At 50.3% G+C, this 15,705-nt stretch overlaps 6 pseudogenes; all 6 read left to right on the top strand.

The window, feature by feature from the left end:
* The first annotated feature begins 412 nt into the window (after nt 1-412).
* On the top strand, nt 413-532 carry LOC130319357 (5S ribosomal RNA; annotated as a pseudogene).
* Nucleotides 533-1,798: 1,266 nt separating this feature from the next.
* Nucleotides 1,799-1,918, top strand: LOC130319346 (5S ribosomal RNA; annotated as a pseudogene).
* A 9,663-nt stretch (nt 1,919-11,581) lies between these two features.
* On the top strand, nt 11,582-11,701 carry LOC130352134 (5S ribosomal RNA; annotated as a pseudogene).
* A 1,253-nt stretch (nt 11,702-12,954) lies between these two features.
* LOC130353016 (5S ribosomal RNA) lies at nt 12,955-13,073 on the top strand (annotated as a pseudogene).
* A 284-nt stretch (nt 13,074-13,357) lies between these two features.
* On the top strand, nt 13,358-13,477 carry LOC130346149 (5S ribosomal RNA; annotated as a pseudogene).
* Nucleotides 13,478-14,153: 676 nt separating this feature from the next.
* LOC130313116 (5S ribosomal RNA) lies at nt 14,154-14,273 on the top strand (annotated as a pseudogene).
* The last annotated feature ends 1,432 nt before the right edge of the window (nt 14,274-15,705 follow it).

The following is a 15,705-nucleotide window of genomic DNA, read 5'->3' as shown; positions in this document are numbered from 1 at the left end:
TACAAATATCAGTGAAATTTTATCGATAAAATAAAGTAGAATATGTCACGAAAAAACAATCTCGGAATCAGAATGATAAGTAAAAGCATTCCAAAGTTATTAATGTTTAAAGTGACAGTGGTCAGATTTTCAAAAAATGCCCAGGTCATGAAGGTGAAAATGGGCTGGGTCATGAAGGGGTTAAATCCACAATATACAGGGTGTGAAGATGTCAACGGCCGTCCTAAGCTGAACGCGCCTGCTCTCGTCAGATCGCAGACTGTTACCCAGCTTAGGGCCCAGTAAGTACCGGCATGGGAGACTGGCTGGGAATCCCGGGTGCAGTTGACATTTTGCTCTGTTGCCGCCTTCCGTTCCGATTCCAAAAAGGATTTATTGATGCTTAAATGCACAGTATAAAGGGCGTGAAGCTGTCAACGGCCATCCTAAGCTGAACGCGCCTGCTCTCGTCAGATCGCAGACTGCTACCCAGCTTAGGGCCCGGTAAGTACCAGCATGGGAGACTGGCTGGGAATCCCAGGTGTTGTTGACATTTTGCTCTTTAGCCGCCTTTTGCTCTGATTCCGAAAAGGATTTATTGATGCTTAAATCCACAGTATCCACAGTATACAGGGTGTGAAGCCGTCTACGGCTATCCTAAGCTGAATGTGCCTGTTTTTGTCAGATCGCAGACTGCTGCCCGGCAAGAACGGGCATGGGAGACTGGCTGGCAATCCAAGGTGCTCTGTTGCCGCCTTCCTCTCCGATTCCGAAAAGGATTTATTGATGCTTAAATGCACAGTATAAAAATCATGAAGCTGTCAATGGCAATCCTAAGCTGAACGCGCCTGCTCTCGTCAGATTGCAGACTGCTACCCAGCTTAGGGCCCGGTAAGTACTGACATGGGAGACTGGCTGGGAATCCCGGGTGCCGTTGACATTTTGCTCTATTGCTGCCTTCCGCTCCGATTCCGAAAATAATTTATTGATGCTTAAATCCACAGTATACAAGGTGTGAAGCTGTCGACGGCCATCCTAAGCTTAACGCGCCTGCTTTCGTCAGATCGCAGACTGGTACAGAACTTAGGGCCCGGTAAGTACCGGCATGGGACACTGGCTGGGAATCCCGGCTGCCGTTGACATTTTGCTCTGTTGCCGCCTTCCGTTCCGATTCCGAAAAGGATTTATTGATGCTTAAATGCACAGTATACAAAGTGTGAAGCTGTCAACGGCCATCCTAAGCTGAACGCGCCTGCTCTCGTCAGATCGCAGACTGATACCCAGCTTAGGGCCTGGTAAGTACCAGCATGGGAGACTGGCTGGGAATCCCGGGTGCAGTTGACATTTTAATCTGTTGCCGCCTTCCGCTCCGATTCGGAAAAGGATTTATTGATGCTTAAATCCACAATATACAGGGTGTGAAGCTGTCAACGGCCATCCTAAGCCTGAACGTGCCTGCTCTCCTCAGGTCGCAGACTGCTGCCCGGCAGTTACCGGCATGGTAGACTGGCTGGCAATCCAAGGTGCCATTGACATTTTGCTCTGTTGCCGCCTTCTTCTCCGATTAATAAAAATATTTATTGATGCTTAAATCCACAATATACAAGGCGTAAAGATGTCAACGGCCATCCTAAGCTGAACGCGCCTGCTCTCGTCAGATCACAGACTGCTACCCAGCTTAGGGCCCAGTAAGTACCGGCATGGGAGACTGGCTGGGAATCCAGGGTGCAGTTGACATTTTGCTCTGTTGCCGCCTTCCGCTCCGATTCGGAAAAGGATTTATTGATGCTTAAATGCACAGTATAAAGGGCGTGAAGCTGTCAACGGCCATCCTAAGCTGAACGCGCCTGCTCTCGTCAGATCGCAGACTGCTACCCAGCTTAGGGCCCGGTAAGTACCAGCATGGGAGACTGGCTGGGAATCCCAGGTGTTGTTGACATTTTGCTCTGTAGCCGCCTTGCGTTCCGATTCCGAAAAGGATTTATTGATGCTTAAATCCACAGTATACAGGGTGAGAAGCCGTCTACTGCTATCCTAAGCTTAATGTGCCTATTCTTGTCAGATCGCAGACTGCTGCCCGGCAAGTATGGGCATGGGAGACTGGCTGGCAATCCAAGGTGCTATTGACATTTTGCTCTGCTGCCGCCTTCCTCTCTGATTCCGAAAAGGATTTATTGATGCTTAAATGCACAGTATAAAAAGCATGAAGCTGTCAATGGCCATCCTAAGCTTAACGCGCCTGCTCTCGTCAGATCGCAGACGGCTACGCAGCTTAGGGCCCAGTAAGTACTGGCATGGGAGACTGGCTGGGAATCCCGGGTGCAGTTGACATTTTGCTCTGTTGCCGCCTTCCGTTCCGATTCCGAAAAGGATTTATTGATGCTTAAATGCACAGTATAAAAAGCATGAAGCTGTCAATGGCCATCCTAAGCTTAACGCGCCTGCTCTCGTCAGATCGCAGACTGGTACAGATCTTAGGGCCCGGTAAGTACCGGCATGGGACACTGGCTGGGAATCCCGGCTGCCGTTGACATTTTGCTCTGTTGCCGCCTTCCGTTCCGATTCCGAAAAGGATTTATTGATGCTTAAATGCACAGTATAAAAAGCATGACGCTGTCAATGGCCATCCTAAGCTGAACGCGCCTGCTCTCGTCAGATTGCAGACTGCTACCCAGCTTAGGGCCTGGTAAGTACTGGCATGGGAGACTGGCTGGGAATCCCGGGTGCAGTTGACATTTTAATCTGTTGCCGCCTTCCGCTCCGATTCGGAAAAGGATTTATTGATGCTTAAATCCACAGTATACAGGGTGTGAAGCTGTCAACGGCCATCCTAAGCTGAACGTGCCTGCTCTCGTCAGATCGCAGACTGCTACCCAGCTTAGGGCCCAGTAAGTACTGGCATGGGAGACTGGCTGGAAATCCCTGATGCCGTTGACATTTTGCTCTATTGCTGCCTTCCGGTCCGATTCCGAAAAGAATTTATTGATGCTTAAATCCACAGTATACAAGGTGTGAAGCTGTCGACGGCCATCCTAAGCTTAACGCGCCTGCTCTCATCAGATCGCAGACTGGTACAGATCTTAGGGTCCGGTAAGTACCGGCATGGGACACTGGCTGGGAATCCCGGCAGCCGTTGACATTTTGCTCTGTTGCCGTCTTCCGTTCCGGTTCCGATTCCGAAAAGGATTTATTGATGCTTAAATGCACAGTATACAAAGTGTGAAGCTGTCAACGGCCATGCTAAGCTGAACGCGCCTGCTCTCGTCAGATCGCAGACTGATACCCAGCTTAGGGCCTGGTAAGTACCAGCATGGGAGACTGGCTGGGAATCCCGGGTGCAGTTGACATTTTGCTCTTTTTCTGCTCCGATTCCGAAAATTATTTATTGATGCTTAAATCCACAGTATACAAAGTGTGAAGCTGTCAACGGCCATCCTAAGCTGAACGCGCCTGCTCTCGTCAGATCGCAGACTGCTACCCAGCTTAGGGCCTGGTAAGTACCAGCATGGGAGACTGGATTGTAATCTTGGGTGCAGTTGACATTTTAATCTGTTGCCGCCTTTCGCTCCGATTCGGAAAAGGATTTATTGATGCTTAAATCCACAATATACAGGGTGTGAAGCTGTCAACGGCCATCCTAAGCCTGAACGTGCCTGCTCTCCTCAGATCACAGACTGCTGCCCTGCAGTTACCGGCATGGGAGACTGGCTGGCAATCCAAGGTGCCATTGACATTTTGCTCTGTTGCCGCCTTCCTCTCCGATTAATAAAAATATTTATTGATGCTTAAATCCACAATATACAATGCGTGAAGATGTCAACGGCCATCCTAAGCTGAACGCGCCTGCTCTCGTCAGATCGCAGACTGCTACCCATCTTAGGGCCCGGTAAGTACCGGCATGGGACACTGGCTGGGAATCCCGGCTGCCGTTGACATTTTGCTCTGTTGCCGCCTTCCGTTCCGATTCCGAAAAGGATTTATTGATGCTTAAATGCACAGTATACAAAGTGTGAAGCTGTCAACGGCCATCCTAAGCTTAACGCCCCTGCTCTCTTCAGATCGCAGACTGCTACCCAGCTTAGGGCCCGGTAAGTACCAGCATGGGAGACTGGCTGGGAATCCCAGGTGTTGTTGACATTTTGCTCTGTAGCCGCCTTGCGTTCCGATTCCGAAAAGGATTTATTGATGCTTAAATCCACAGTATACAGGGTGAGAAGCCGTCTACTGCTATCCTAAGCTTAATGTGCCTATTCTTGTCAGATCGCAGACTGCTGCCCGGCAAGTACGGGCATGGGAGACTGGCTGGCAATCCAAGGTGCTATTGACATTTTGCTCTGCTGCCGCCTTCCTCTCTGATTCCGAAAAGGATTTATTGATGCTTAAATGCACAGTATAAAAAGCATGAAGCTGTCAATGGCCATCCTAAGCTTAACGCGCCTGCTCTCGTCAGATCGCAGACGGCTACGCAGCTTAGGGCCCAGTAAGTACTGGCATGGGAGACTGGCTGGGAATCCCGGGTGCAGTTGACATTTTGCTCTGTTGCCGCCTTCCGTTCCGATTCCGAAAAGGATTTATTGATGCTTAAATGCACAGTATAAAAAGCATGAAGCTGTCAATGGCCATCCTAAGCTTAACGCGCCTGCTCTCGTCAGATCGCAGACTGGTACAGATCTTAGGGCCCGGTAAGTACCGGCATGGGACACTGGCTGGGAATCCCGGCTGCCGTTGACATTTTGCTCTGTTGCCGCCTTCCGTTCCGATTCCGAAAAGGATTTATTGATGCTTAAATGCACAGTATAAAAAGCATGACGCTGTCAATGGCCATCCTAAGCTGAACGCGCCTGCTCTCGTCAGATCGCAGACTGCTACCCAGCTTAGGGCCTGGTAAGTACTGGCATGGGAGACTGGCTGGGAATCCCGGGTGCAGTTGACATTTTAATCTGTTGCCGCCTTCCGCTCCGATTCGGAAAAGGATTTATTGATGCTTAAATCCACAGTATACAGGGTGTGAAGCTGTCAACGGCCATCCTAAGCTGAACGCGCCTGCTCTCGTCAGATCGCAGACTGCTACCCAGCTTAGGGCCCAGTAAGTACTGGCATGGGAGACTGGCTGGAAATCCCGGATGCCGTTGACATTTTGCTCTATTGCTGCCTTCCGGTCCGATTCCGAAAAGAATTTATTGATGCTTAAATCCACAGTATACAAGGTGTGAAGCTGTCGACGGCCATCCTAAGCTTAACGCGCCTGCTCTCATCAGATCGCAGACTGGTACAGATCTTAGGGTCCGGTAAGTACCGGCATGGGACACTGGCTGGGAATCCCGGCAGCCGTTGACATTTTGCTCTGTTGCCGTCTTCCGTTCCGGTTCCGATTCCGAAAAGGATTTATTGATGCTTAAATGCACAGTATACAAAGTGTGAAGCTGTCAACGGCCATGCTAAGCTGAACGCGCCTGCTCTCGTCAGATCGCAGACTGATACCCAGCTTAGGGCCTGGTAAGTACCAGCATGGGAGACTGGCTGGGAATCCCGGGTGCAGTTGACATTTTGCTCTTTTTCTGCTCCGATTCCGAAAATTATTTATTGATGCTTAAATCCACAGTATACAAAGTGTGAAGCTGTCAACGGCCATCCTAAGCTGAACGCGCCTGCTCTCGTCAGATCGCAGACTGCTACCCAGCTTAGGGCCTGGTAAGTACCAGCATGGGAGACTGGATTGTAATCTTGGGTGCAGTTGACATTTTAATCTGTTGCTGCCTTTCGCTCCGATTCTGAAAAGGATTTATTGATGCTTAAATCCACAATATACAGGGTGTGAAGCTGTCAACGGCCATCCTAAGCCTGAACGTGCCTGCTCTCCTCAGATCACAGACTGCTGCCCTGCAGTTACCGACATGGGAGACTGGCTGGCAATCCAAGGTGCCATTGACATTTTGCTCTGTTGCCGCCTTCCTCTCCGATTAATAAAAATATTTATTGATGCTTAAATCCACAATATACAATGCGTGAAGATGTCAACGGCCATCCTAAGCTGAACGCGCCTGCTCTCGTCAGATCGCAGACTGCTACCCATCTTAGGGCCCGGTAAGTACCGGCATGGGACACTGGCTGGGAATCCCGGCTGCCGTTGACATTTTGCTCTGTTGCCGCCTTCCGTTCCGATTCCGAAAAGGATTTATTGATGCTTAAATGCACAGTATACAAAGTGTGAAGCTGTCAACGGCCATCCTAAGCTGAACGCCCCTGCTCTCTTCAGATCGCAGACTGCTACCCAGCTTAGGGCCTGGTAAGTACCAGCATGGGAGACTGGCTGGGAATCCCGGGTGCAGTTGACATTTTAATCTGTTGCCGCCTTCTGCTCCAATTCGGAAAAGGATTTATTCATGTTTAAATCCCCAATATACAGGGTGTGAAGCTGTCAACAGCCATCCTAAGCTGAACGCGCCTGCTCTCGTCAGATCGCAGACTGCTACCCAGCTTAGGGCCCGGTAAGTACCAGCATGGGAGACTGGCAGGGAATCCCAGGTGTCGTTGACATTTTGCTCTGTTGCCGCCTTACGCTCCGATTCCGAAAAGGATTTATTGATGCTTAAATCCACAGTATACAGGGTGTGAAGATGTCAACGGCCATCCTAAGCTGAATGCGCCTGATCTAGTCAGATCGCAGACTGCTACCCAGCTTCGGGCCTGGTAAGTACCAGCATGGGACACTGGCTGGGAATCCCGGATGCAGTTGCCATTTTGCTCTGTTTCTGCTCCGATTCCGAAAATTATTTATTGATGCTTAAATCCACAGTATACAATGTGTGAAGCTGTCAACGGCCATCCTAAGCTGAATGCGCCTGCTCTTGTCAGATTGCAGCCTGCTACCCAGCTTATTGCCTGGTAAGTACCAGCATGGGAGACTGGCTGGGAATCCCGGGTACAGTTGACATTTTAATCTGTTGCCGCCTTCCGCTCCGATTCGGAAAAGGATTTATTGATGCTTAAATCCACAATATACAGGGTGTGAAGCTGTCAACGGCCATCCTAAGCCTGAACGTGCCTGCTCTCCTCAGGTCGCAGACTGCTGCCCGGCAGTTACCGGCATGGGAGACTGGCTGGCAATCCAAGGTGCCATTGACATTTTGCTCTGTTGCCGCCTTCCTCTCCGATTAAAAAAATATTTATTGATGCTTAAATCCACAATATACAAGGCGTGAAGATGTCAACGGCCATCCTAAGCTGAACGCGCTTGCTCTCGTCAGATCGCAGACTGCTACCCAGCTTAGAGCCCAGTAAGTACCCGGCATGGGAGACTGGCTGGGAATCCCGGGTGCAGTTGACATTTTGCTCTGTTGCCGCCTTCCGTTCCGATTCCGAAAAGGATTTATTGATGCTTAAATGCACAGTATAAAAAGCATGACGCTGTCAATGGTCATCCTAAGCTGAACGCGCCTGCTCTCGTCAGATCGCAGACTGCTACCCAGCTTAGGGCCCGGTAAGTACCGGCATGGGAGACTGGCTGGGAATCCCGGGTGCAGTTGACATTTTGCTCTGTTGCCGCCTTCCGTTCCGATCCCGAAAAGGATTTATTGATGCTTAAATGCACAGTATAAAAAGCATGACGCTGTCAATGGCCATCCTAAGCTGAACGCGCCTGCTCTCGTCAGATCGCAGACTGCTACCCAGCTTAGGGCCTGGTAAGTTCTGGCATGGGAGACTGGCTGGGAATCCCGCATGCCGTTGACATTTTGCTCTATTGCTGCCTTCCGGTCCGATTCCGAAAAGAATTTATTGATGCTTAAATCCACAGTATACAAGGTGTGAAGCTGTCGACGGCCATCCTAAGCTTAACGCGCCTGCTCTCGTCAGATCGCAGACTGGTACAGATCTTAGGGTCCGGTAAGTACCGGCATGGGACACTGGCTGGGAATCCCGGCAGCCGTTGACATTTTGCTCTGTTGCCGCCTTCCGTTCCGATTCCGAAAAGGATTTATTGATGCTTAAATGCACAGTATACAAAGTGTGAAGCTGTCAACGGCCATCCTAAGCTGAACGCGCCTGCTCTCGTCAGATCGCAGACTGATACCCAGCTTAGGGCCTGGTAAGTACCAGCATGGGAGACTGGCTGGGAATCCCGGGTGCAGTTGACATTTTGCTCTTTTTCTGCTCCGATTCCGAAAATTATTTATTGATGCTTAAATCCACAGTATACAAAGTGTGAAGCTGTCAACGGCCATCCTAAGCTGAACGCGCCTGCTCTCGTCAGATCGCAGACTGCTACCCAGCTTAGGGCCTGGTAAGTACCAGCATGGGAGACTGGATTGGAATCCCGGGTGCAGTTGACATTTTAATCTGTTGCCGCCTTTCGCTCCGATTCGGAAAAGGATTTATTGATGCTTAAATCCACAATATACAGGTTGTGAAGCTGTCAACGGCCATCCTAAGCCTGAACGTGCCTGCTCTCCTCAGATCGCAGACTGCTGCCCTGCAGTTACCGGCATGGGAGACTGGCTGGCAATCCAAGGTGCCATTGACATTTTGCTCTGTTGCCGCCTTCCTCTCCGATTAATAAAAATATTTATTGATGCTTAAATCCACAATATACAATGCGTGAAGATGTCAACGGCCATCCTAAGCTGAACGCGCCTGCTCTCGTCAGATCGCAGACTGCTACCCATCTTAGGGCCCGGTAAGTACCGGCATGGGACACTGGCTGGGAATCCCGGCTGCCGTTGACATTTTGCTCTGTTGCCGCCTTCCGTTCCGATTCCGAAAAGGATTTATTGATGCTTAAATGCACAGTATACAAAGTGTGAAGCTGTCAACGGCCATCCTATGCTGAACGCGCTTGCTCTCGTCAGATCGCAGACTGCTACCCAGCTTAGGGCCTGTTAAGTACCAGCATGGGAGACTGGCTGGGAATCCCGGGTGCAGTTGACATTTTAATCTGTTGCCGCCTTCCGCTCCGATTCGGAAAAGGATTTATTGATGCTTAAATGCACAGTATAAAGGGCGTGAAGCTGTCAACGGCCATCCTAAGCTGAACGCGCCTGCTCTCGTCAGATCGCAGACTGCTACCCAGCTTAAGGCCCGGTAAGTACCGGCATGGGAGACTGGCTGGGAATCCAGGGTGCAGTTGACATTTTGCTCTGTTTCCGTTCCGATTCCGAAAAGGATTTATTGATGCTTAAATGCACAGTATAAAAAGCATGAAGCTGTCGACGGCCATCCTAAGCTGATCGCGCCTTCTCTCGTCAGATTGCAGACTGCTACCCAGCTTAGGGCCCGGTAAGTACTGGCATGGGAGACTGGCTGGGAATCCCAGGTGCCGTTGACATTTTCCTCTATTGCTGCCTTCCGCTCCGATTCCGAAAAGAATTTATTGATGCTTAAATCCACAGTATACAAGGTGTGAAGCTGTCGACGGCCGTCCTAAGCTTAACGCGCCTGCTCTCGTCAGATCGCAGACTGGTACAGATCTTAGGGCCCGGTAAGTACCAGCATGGGAGACTGGCTGGGAATCCCAGGTGTCGTTGACATTTTGCTCTGTTGCCGCCTTCCGCTCCGATTCCGAAAAGGATTTATTGATGCTTAAATCCACAGTATACAGAGTGTGAAGATGTCTACGGCCATCCTAAGCTGTATGCGCCTGTTCTCGTCAGATCGCAGACTGCTACCCAGCTTCGGGCCTGGTAAGTACCATCATGGGAGACTGGCTGGGAATCCCAGGTGTTGTTGACATTTTGCTCTTTAGCCGCCTTCCGCTCCGATTCCGAAAAGGATTTATTGATGCTTAAATCCACAGTATACAGGGTGTTAAGCCGTCTACGGCTATTCTAAGCTGAATGTGTCTGTTCTTGTCAGATCGCAGACTGCTGCCCGGCAAGTACGGGCATGGGAGACTGGCTGGCAATCCAAGGTGCTATTGACATTTTGCTCTGTTGCCGCATTCCTCTCCGATTCCGAAAAGGATTTATTGATGCTTAAATGCACAGTATAAAAAGCATGAAGCTGTCAATGGCCATCCTAAGCTGAACACGCCTGCTCTCGTCAGATCGCAGACTGGTACAGATCTTAGGGCCCGGTAAGTACCGGCATGGGACACTGGCTGGGAATCCCGGCTACCGTTGACATTTTGCTCTGTTGCCGCCTTCCGTTCCGATTCCGAAAAGGATTTATTGATGCTTAAATGCACAGTATACAAAGTGTGAAGCTGTCAACCGCCATCCTAAGCTGAATGCGCCTGCTCTCGTCAGATCGCAGACTGCTACCCAGCTTAGGGCCTGGTAAGTACCAGCATGGGAGACTGGCTGGGAATTCCCGGGTGCAGTTGACATTTTAATCTGTTGCCGCCTTCAGCTCCGATTCGGAAATGGATTTATTGATGCTTAAATGCACAGTATAAAGGGCGTGAAGCTGTCAACGGCCATCCTAAGCTGAACGCGCCTGCTCTCGTCAGATCGCAGACTGCTACCCTGCTTAGGGCCTGGTAAGTACCAGCATGGGACACTGGCTGGGAATCCCGGGTGCAGTTGACATTTTAATCTGTTGCCGCCTTCCGCTCCGATTCGGAAAAGGATTTATTGATGCTTAAATCCACAATATACAGGGTGTGAAGCTGTCAACGGCCATCCTAAGCCTGAACGTGCCTGCTCTCCTCAGATCGCAGACTGCTGCCCGGCAGTTACCGGCATGGGAGACTGGCTGGCAATCCAAGGTGCCATTGACATTTTGCCGCCTTCCTCTCCGATTAATAAAAATATTTATTGATGCTTAAATCCACAATATACAAGGCGTGAAGAAGTCAACGGCCATCCTAAGCTGAACGCGCCTGCTCTCGTCAGATCGCAGACTGCTACCCAGCTTAGGGCCCATTAAGTACCATCATGGGAGACTGGCTGGGAATCCCGGGTGCAGTTGACATTTTGCTCTGTTGCCGCCTTCCGTTCCGGTTCCGATTCCGAAAAGGATTTATTGATGCTTAAATGCACAGTATAAAAAGCATGAAGCTGTCAATGGCCATCCTAAGCTGAACGCGCCTGCTCTCGTCAGATCGCAGACTGCTACCCAGCTTAGGGCCCGGTAAGTACAGGTATTGGAGACTGGCTGGGAATCCCGGGTGCAGTTGACATTTTGCTCTGTTGCCGCCTTCTTTTCCGATTCCGAAAAGGATTTATTGATGCTTAAATGCACAGTATAAAAAGCATGAAGCTGTCAATGGCCAGCCTAAGCTGAACGCGCCTGCTCTCGTCAGATCGCAAACTGCTACCCAGCTTAGGGCCCGGTAAGTACTGGAATGGGAGACTGGCTGGGAATCCCGGTTGCCGTTGACATTTTGCTCTATTGCTGCCTTCCGCTCCGATTCCGAAAATAATTTATTGATGCTTAAATCCACAGTATACAAGGTGTGAAGCTGTCGACGGCCATCCTAAGCTTAACGCGCCTGCTCTCGTCAGATCGCAGACTGGTACAGATCTTAGGGCCCGGTAAGTACTGGCATGGGAGACTGGCTGGGAATCCCGGCTGCCGTTGACATTTTGCTCTGTTGCCGCCTTCCGTTCCGATTCCGAAAAGGATTTATTGATGCTTAAATGCACAGTATAAAGGGCGAGAAGCTGTCAACGGCCATCCTAAGCTGAACGCGCCTGCTCTCGTCAGATCGCAGACTGCTACCCAGCTTAGGGCCTGGTAAGTACCAGCATGGGAGACTGGCTGGGAATCCCAGGTGTCGTTGACATTTTGCTCTGTTGCCGCCTTACGCTCCGATTCCGAAAAGGATTTATTGATGCTTAAATCCACAGTGTACAGGGTGTGAAGATGTCTACGGCCATCCTAAGCTGAATGCGCCTGTTCTCGTCAGATCGCAGACTGCTACCCAGCTTCGGGCCTGGTAAGTACCAGCATGGGAGACTGGCTGGGAATCCCGAGTGCAGTTGAGATTTTGCTCCGATTCCGAAAATTATTTATTGATGCTTAAATCCACAGTTTACAAAGTGTGAAGCTGTCAACGGCCATCCTAAGCTGAACGCGCCTGCTCTCGTCAGATCGCAGACTGCTACCCAGCTTAGGGCCTGGTAAGTACCAGCATGGTAGACTGGCTGGGAATCCCGGGTGCAGTTGACATTTTAATCTGTTGCCGCCTTCCGGTCCGATTCGGAAAAGGATTTATTGATGCTTAAATCCACAATGTACAGGGTGTGAAGCTGTCAACGGCCATCCTAAGCCTGAACGTGCCTGCTCTCCTCAGATCGCAGACTTGTGCCCGGCAGATACCGGCATGGGAGACTGGCTGGCAATCCAAGGTGCCATTGCCATTTTGCTCTGTTGCCGCCTTCCTCTCCGATTAATAAAAATATTTATTGATGCTTAAATCCACAATATACAAGGCGTGAAGATGTCAACGCCCATCCTAAGCTGAACGCGCCTGCTCTCGTCAGATCGCAGACTGCTATCCAGCTTAGAGCCCAGTAAGTACCGGCATGGGAGACTGGCTGGGAATCCCGGGTGCAGTTGACATTTTGCTCTGTTGCCGCCTTCCGTTCCGATTCCGAAAAGGATTTATTGATGCTTAAATGCACAGTATAAAAAGCATAAAGCTGTCAATGGCCATCCTAAGCTGAACGCGCCTGCTCTCGTCAGATCGCAGACTGCTACCCAGCTTAGGGCCTGGTAAGTACCAGCAAGGGAGACTGGCTGGGAATCCCGGGTGCAGTTGACATTTTAATCTGTTGCCGCCTTCCGCTCCGTTTCGGAAAAGGATTTATTGATGCTTAAATGCACAGTATAATAATAACGAAGCTGTCAATGGCCATCCTAAGCTGAATGCGTCTGTTCTTGTCAGATCGCAGACTGCTGCCCGGCAAGTACGGGCATGGGAGACTGGCTGGCAATCCAAGGTGCTATTGACATTTTGATCTGTTGCCGCCTTCCTCTCCGATTAAATTTTTTTTTTATTGATGCTTAAATCCACAGTATACAAGGCGTGAAGATGTCAACGGCCATCCTAAGCTGAACGCGCCTGCTCTCGTCAGATCGCAGACTGCTACCCAGCTTAGGGCCGGTAAGTACTGGCATGGGAGACTGGCTGGGAATCCCGGGTGCTGTTGACATTTTGCTCTATTGCTGCCTTCTGCTGCGATTCCGAAAATAATTTATTGATGCTTAAATCCACAGTATACAAGGTGTGAAGCTGTCGACGGCCATCCTAAGCTTAACGCGCCTGCTCTCGTCAGATCGCAGACTGGTACAGATCTTAGGGCCCGGTAAGTACCGGCATGGGACACTGGCTGGGAATCCCGGCTGCCGTTGACATTTTGCTCTGTTGCCGCCTTCCGTTCCGATTCCGAAAAGGATTTATTGATGCTTAAATGCACAGTATACAAAGTGTGAAGCTGTCAACGGCCATCCTAAGCTGAATGCGCCTGCTCTCGTCAGATCGCAGACTGCTACCCAGCTTAGGGCCTGGTAAGTACCAGCATGGGAGACTGGCTGGGAATCCCGGGTGCAGTTGACATTTTAATCTGTTGCCGCCTTCCGCTCCGATTCCGAGAAGGATTTATTGATGCTTAAATCCACAATATACATGGTGTGAAGCCGTCTACGGCTATCCTAAGCTGAATGTGCCTGTTCTTGTCAGATCGCAGACTGCTGCCCGGCAAGTACGGGCATGGGAGACTGGCTGGCAATCCAAGGTGCTATTGACATTTTGATCTGTTGCCGCCTTCCTCTCCGATTAAAAAAAAAATTTATTGATGCTTAAATCCACAGTATACAAGGCGTGAAGATGTCAACGGCCATCCTAAGCTGAACGTGCCTGCTCTCGTCAGATCGCAGACTGCTCCCCAGCTTAGGGCCTGGTAAGTACTGGCATGGGAGACTGGCTGGGAATCACAGGTGCCGTTGACATTTTGCTCTATTGCTGCCTTCTGCTCCGATTCCAAAAATAATTTATTGATGCTTAAATCCACAGTATACAAGGTGAGAAGCTGTCAATGGCCATCCTAAGCTGAACGCGCCTGCTCTCGACAGATCGCAGACTGCTACCCAGCTTAGGGCCCGGTAAGTACTGGCTTGGGAGACTGGCTGAAAATCCCGGCTGCCGTTGACATTTTGCTCTGTTGCCGCCTTCCGTTCCGATTCCGAAAAAAATTTATTGATGCTTAAATGCACAGTATAAAGGGCGAGAAGCTGTCAACGGCCATCCTAAGCTGAACGCGCCTGCTCTCGTCAGATCGCAGACTGCTACCCAGCTTAGGGCCCGGTAAGTACCAGCATGGGAGACTGGCTGGGAATCCCAGGTGTCGTTGACATTTTGCTCTGTTGCCGCCTTACGCTCCGATTCCGAAAAGGATTTATTGATGCTTAAATCCACAGTATACAGGGTGTGAAGATGTCTACAGCCATCCTAAGCTGAATGCGCCTGTTCTCGTCAGATCGCAGACTGCTACCCAGCGTCGGGCCTGGTAAGTACCAGCATGGGAGACTGGCTGGGAATCCCGAGTGCAGTTGACATTTTGCTCCGATTCCGAAAATTATTTATTGATGCTTAAATCCACAGTTTACAAAGTGTGAAGCTGTCAACGGCCATCCTAAGCTGAACGCGCCTGCTCTCGTCACATCGCAGACTGCTACCCAGCTTAGGGCCTGGTAAGTACCAGCATGGGAGACTGGCTGGGAATCCCGGGTGCAGTTGACATTTTAATCTGTTGCCGCCTTCCGCTCCGATTCGGAAAAGGATTTATTGATACTTAAAACCACAATATACAGGGTGTGAAGCTGTCAATGGCCATCCTAAGCCTGAACGTGCCTGCTCTCCTCAGATCGCAGACTGCTGCCCGGCAGATACCGGCATGGGAGACTGGCTGGCAATCCAAGGTGCAGTTGACATTTTGCTCTGTTGCCGCCTTCCTCTCCGATTAATAAAAATATTTATTGATGCTTAAATCCACAATATACAAGGCGTGAAGATGTCAACGGCCATCCTAAGCTGAACGCGCCTGCTCTCGTCAGATCGCAGACTGCTACCCAGCTTAGGGCCCAGTAAGTATCGGCATGGGAGACTGGCTGGGAATCCCGGGTGCAGTTGACATTTTGCTCTGTTGCCGCCTTCTGTTCCGATTCCGAAAAGGATTTATTGATGCTTAAATGCACAGTATAAAAAGCATAAAGCTGTCAATGGCCATCCTAAGCTGAACGCGCCTGCTCTCGTCAGATAGCAGACTGCTACTAAGCTTAGGGCCCGGTAAGTACTGGCATGGGAGACTGGCTGGGAATCCCGGGTGCAGTTGACATTTTAATCTGTTGCCGCCTTCCGCTCCTATTCGGAAAAGGATTTATTGATGCTTAAATGCACAGTATAAAGGGCGTGAAGCTGTCAACGGCCATCCTAAGCTGAACGCGCCTGCTCTCGTCAGATCGCAGACTGCTACCCAGCTTAGGGCTCGGTAAGTACCAGCGTGGGAGACTGGCTGGGAATCTCAGGTGTTGTTGACATTTTGCTCTGTAGCTCTGTAGACATTTTGCTCCGATTCCGAAAAGGATTTATTGATGCTTAAATCCACAGTATACAGGGTGTGAAGCCGTCTACGGCTATCCTAAGCTGAATGTGCCTGTTCTTGTCAGATCGCAGACTGCTGCCCGGCAAGTACGGGCATGGGAGACTGGCTGGCAATCCAAGGTGCTATTGACATTTTGCTCTGTTGCCGCCTTCCTCTCCTATTAAAAAAAATATTTATTGATGCT

Source organism: Hyla sarda, chromosome 1, assembly GCF_029499605.1.
Source record: "Hyla sarda isolate aHylSar1 chromosome 1, aHylSar1.hap1, whole genome shotgun sequence".
NCBI lineage: Eukaryota > Metazoa > Chordata > Amphibia > Anura > Hylidae > Hyla > Hyla sarda.
Note: the sequence above shows the minus strand (reverse complement) of the source record. Positions and strands in the feature narration are given on the sequence as shown.